Raw genomic sequence first — 5338 nt, 5'->3', positions numbered from 1 at the left:
TTAGTAGTTTTTTAGAGGAATGACAATTGTGTGATTGACCGAGTAAGAAAACTCATATTCAAACAATCGAGGATATGAGTTGAAGGCTCAAAACCTTCTCTCTTTTCATTTCTTATCACGAAAATGATCCAATTTAATTAAGTTTAGGAGGATAGAAATGACGATTATTTGACTAACCGAGTAAGAGAACTCATATTCAAACAATCGAGAAGAGGAGTTGAAGGCTCAAAACATCCCCTTTTTCATTTCTAAATTAAGTGATAAATGTAATTAGGCATTTTAATTAATTTTGAATAAAAATACTCGACATTGGATCAAAGTTTTAAGCTTGTATTTGTTGATGAATTAAATTATAATTAGTGTATCAATCATCTACTCAATTAATTAATTACCGAGTAGGTCTCATTGTAAGAAAGCCCAAGAGTACGCTATGTGAGGTTGATGGCGATGCTTAAAAGCAATTGACTTACAAAGGTATTCGAAGAGTGAGCTTGATATTAAATCGAGAATTATGTGGTATTTTCATGTTGGAGTGGTTTTGAATTGGTGAATTTTGCAATGGTTTGTCGTGATTGTAACGCGCCACACATATGAGATTTATTAACTTGTACACACGAACGAACAAGCGAAAATAATAATTCAAATAAATCCCAAAAGTGGAAAATTGTCTAAATTATGTTAAGTAATAAATGATGATAATACAACATATTATTTTATTAAATAGTAATAAACTATATAATTGATGTTAAATAATTAGGATAATAAAGTTTTAATTAACAAATAAAATTCATGTTTTTTTTATAAAAAAGAAATCAAATTAAATCTTATGCTAAAAAAAGAATGAATTATCACATAAATAACATAAGTGGGCCCTTAAGGCCCCTGAAGCCCATTAGGGCGCACAATCAGCAAGGTAAACAAATGGGCCGGAACCCAGGAAGCCCATGGGACGAAATCTGCTCCGGTCCAACTTGAAAACTAGGTTGGATCTCAACCAAATCCTTCCCACTTCTGTAGGGGAATTCACGAAGAAAGAAGAAACAGTCCTTTCTGATTCCAACGGTTACATGAAAAGGGAAGGAAACCGAGGCAATGATTATTAATGCAAAAGGGGACCCATGCGGCGGTAGTCCTCGGGCAGTGAGTGATGAGAGATTCCTCATCAATGATCTCTAACTCACGCTTAAAACCAACAAACACCAAGCAACAGATAAAGACTCAAATGTTTCCATCCCCATTTAAATCTCTCCCTCTCTATTTGCAATATTCGTCATTTTTTCTTAAAACAAAACTCAATGAAAACCAAGGTTTCATCTCAACAACAAGAAAGTAGATCTATATTTATCAGTGTAAACCATGAACTACCATAAAGTTCTATCAGAAAAAACAAGAACTCAAACACAACACAAGAACCTTAAAACGAAAGACGAGAACAAATCATTGATGTGTCGAGGCACAAATCACGCAGAAGGAAAACAGACCACACATACATTCAGTTGCATCAAAATCAAATAGAGCAAGGAGTATAGGGTTAAACTCTTACCAACTCGAGATGCTTCAGAGACGAATAAGTAGGTATGTGTTTTGTCTGCTCTTCCTGCTTCTTTGATCCTTCTTTATAGTGATTCCTTGTTCGTATTTTGTTGAAGGATTTGAGCTCTTCAAACTCTGATTTTCGATGTGAAAATCAGAGTTGAGGTTGATATTAACTGAGCTTTGATTGCAAGGTTCAATGGGAATTTCAACAGAGGTTTGGTATCGCCCCCTTTCTCAATGAATGAAGTCTCTTTATATAGAGAGGAGATATGAGGTTTAGGGATGGTGTACGCACCATGAGCTGGAAAATCACAGCAAATCATTCCGTTGGAAAAACAAATCCTTCTCAGATTTGATGTGGTCCCCAAATGAGGGTGGTGCGTACGAATATGTTTGTAGCGAAAGGTGTAGCTATTTCGTGCTGAATTTTATTGAATTCTTACTACTGTAACACCTGGATTTGTTATGGTAAGAAACTATTTTTTTACTATCATGTAATCTGATTTTTGTCCAATCGTGTACCACTGAATGAATTAATATGTACCGTCTTTTGCAGTTCATTTGTTCAGGGTATGGTGTGCTTGCTACCAGAATATAATTCATTTAGCCTCTATTTTTGATGTAGCTATTGTAAGAGAGCATGATAAATTGTTCTCATGATGGACACATGGACTCTGCCATTGGCATCGTGATACTTTAGTGACTTTCCTTTCCTTGATTGTTTGGCTATGGATGTTAGATAATGGACTAGAAATTTGTTGCAGGTATGCAGTTCATATGGTAATTCATGAATATCAGTTCAATTGGTGTCTGTATTGATGTTTTATGTATGCCTTGATTTATGTGATCTTGGTCTTGCATCATGATATATTATTTCATAGCATTTTGCTTGTGGCATATATTATGCAGCAGGGTTCTTGCTAGGTCTACCTCATGAGCAATGATGGATTCCATGGTTGGATTGAGCTTGGATCTGCATCGTGGTTTAGCATTGATACAAGATACTTGTTGTATTAGTTTTTAGTTATCCTACTGATGTTTCCCATGCCATTCACTTTGGGAATCCTTGTTGTACTATAAGTGACCTAAAACAAGAGAAACCTGTGGTTGTATGCTTGAGGCTTAGCCATGGTTACCAATAGTCAAATGCAGACTGAAGGTTAAAGCATGGTTCTGGCAATTTTGGCGTGATGATGGTGTTTTATGTGGATGCAACAGGGTTCCAACAGGTTAGTATGATTTTCAGGGTGGTTTAGCAACATATGGCTTTGTTTTGTGCTGAACATGACTGAGTAACGATCTCTGAATGCAGTTTGCTACGCATGTCTTCTAGGTAATTGATTTGTTTAATGGTGCAAGATATTGGCTACAGGGTTCCGTTGTTTCTAGATTATCCATGCTTGCAATTTCTTGTCCTGGTTCTTATTAGTGACATTGGTTATCGATATTCAAGGTTCCAAAACATGATTCCATGGTACCATTGGCATTCAACTTGGTGTAGTCAAATCACTTTGGTTCACAATTGTTCTACATAATATCATGTATGGTATGCCTTGCATTGTAACCTTGCACTCACTTATTCATGATTTGCCTTTTGATTTGACTGTTATTGAGTTGATTAGGTACTGCAAGACCTGTGGCTTGCACGTCTTCTGTCTCGCGCCTACCCGCTAGCTTATGGCGGCAGGTTGTTCCCTAATTTGAACACCTTGCTTTGGTGATGTGAATGAATTTTGGTCAATAAAGAGTTGTATCTCATACGCCATGATATGTGTGCTAAAATTTTAGGTCGAATTTGTGTGGTATAGGTTGAAGTTTGATAAAGATCAAGGTGTGTTCATGATGCTGCAGACCTTGCTTTTGCTGCCTCTTTGCTTACATTGGACCATCCTTGAACCTAACCATGTTTTGTTTGTAATATGTAATGACATGAGTTATATTATCAATCCATTTGGTCGTGTTAGCCGTGTATTTGCATCACGATAATGTATATGGGCCACTTAAAATTTACACACGTGATGGTATGCCACACTTGTTGGCTTGTAAATGTAATTTGCAATTTGGTATGTAAACATGTTTTTTTTTAATGACTTGTACCTATAGTTTCAAATATGAATCACAATGATCCAGAAGGTGGATTATGGAGGGATAACAACTGAAATTAGGGTTCTTGGATTGCAACATGATTAAGTTGACCAAAAAGTCGAACATTGACCAAAGTCAACCTTTGGTTTTAACTCATTTTTTGTACCTTTCTTATGTATGGACATTTGTAAATAAATGGCATTGGTATCTTGAATGAAACAAGCTATGCATGGAATTTTTTATGAATGAATGGCCTTGATTTTGAATGTACTTATGGATTTTGTATTTTGTGAGTCTTGTGTGAATTTGACTTTTAAAATGGTATGGATTTAATAATAACTAAGTAAGGAATGGATATCTTAATGGTCTTGGTGAATGGATGTATCTTTCAACTTGGGCAATATCAAGAGTTGGAGTGTGTTGACGTTCAAATGAGTCATCAACATAATTCAAAGGACACAAACATAACTTGAATAGTTTTGAAGCAAAGATTTTGGTGAGGACCAAGTGGCATAACGGACTAGGACCTAACTGGAAATTTATGGGCTAAGAACTAATGGTAGTGACAATGGCATGGAGTGGGCTTGAATAACCTTGACCAAATGAAGCCAGGCACAGTATGAACCATGTACTTTGAAGAGGCCAAATGAACTAGCTCGACATGTGCTTAGGCCCAATGTCAAAGGACACAATCATAGGATGCACCTGTGGGAGCATGAAGCTTATGAAATCAACAACACGGTGGTCCACAAGCAAGAACTTATGCACAAGAGGTTGGGTGAAATTTGGCCAAGCTATAACACTGAATCATGATATTATGAAGGATATAACCAGGGTTATGGGTCTTCATGATGGCATGGATTATGGCTAGGATTTATGGACATTATGATTAAGTGTGGATCCCCAAGTTAGAGTTTATGTATCATAGCTTCTGGTTGCAAATGCTAATAAAAGTTTTCTTTTTAAAAATCATCCGGAAAAAATTAGGGTGTGACACTACCCCCATTCTGAATATCTTTGGGTATGAGACGAATGACCTAACGCTCATCATATTCACCTCTATTCATAGACTTTAGCACAATTCTAATCATACGAGTGGCAAGTCTCTCTCTCTCTCTCTCTTCACAAAGCAATGCAACAAACAAAGGACTACATCAACAAATTATCAATCATGAATCAAGTTGTATGACACGATCCTTAAGCAATATAGAAGGAGTGGGACTAGAGAATTCCTACCCCCATTTTGAGTATCTTTGGGTATGGGATGAATGACCCAGCGCTCATCGTATTCACCTCTGTTCATAGAATTTAGTGCAATTCGAATCAAACGATTGATAAGGTCTTCATCAATGCAAGAAGCAACAAAGATTCTTCTCTCTCCACTTGAAAGTTAAGACGAGAATTACATGCCATAAGCCTTAAGTGGTAAAGAAGGAATGAGACTGGAGCTTTCCTACACTCATTCTGGATATCTTTGGGTGCGAGACGTTTGGCTCATTGCTTATCATATCCACCTTTACTCATAGACTTTAGTGTGATTCTTATTAAATAACTATCAAGTTTATTCCACTATTTCATTCAATCATTCTATCATTATTATTTTGCCTTCAATCATCTTGCTTTCAGCCCTAGTGTGCTGAACTACGAAAGCTCTGATTTCCTTATTGCACTATAAGGATACGTAGGTAGTAGAATTCATATTCTTCGCGAGCTACCC

General features: G+C 36.5%; 1 long non-coding RNA gene across 8 annotated transcripts; it reads left to right on the top strand.

Annotated features, from left to right (window-relative positions):
• Positions 1-937: 937 nt before the first annotated feature.
• LOC127106967 (uncharacterized) lies at positions 938-3623 on the top strand. Of its 8 annotated transcripts, none has more exons than XR_007795577.1 (7): positions 942-1571; positions 1650-2004; positions 2093-2300; positions 2449-2765; positions 2849-3077; positions 3159-3258; positions 3345-3623. It is a non-coding gene; the product is annotated as an uncharacterized LOC127106967 (long non-coding RNA). The 8 variants fall into 8 exon arrangements; XR_007795573.1 differs by having other exon boundaries at positions 942-1575; XR_007795576.1 differs by having other exon boundaries at positions 943-1575; positions 1728-2004.
• Positions 3624-5338: the final 1715 nt, after the last annotated feature.

Source organism: Lathyrus oleraceus, chromosome 7 (assembly GCF_024323335.1).
Source record: "Lathyrus oleraceus cultivar Zhongwan6 chromosome 7, CAAS_Psat_ZW6_1.0, whole genome shotgun sequence".
Lineage (NCBI taxonomy): Eukaryota > Viridiplantae > Streptophyta > Magnoliopsida > Fabales > Fabaceae > Lathyrus > Lathyrus oleraceus.
This window is presented reverse-complemented; position numbering and strand designations above follow the sequence as displayed.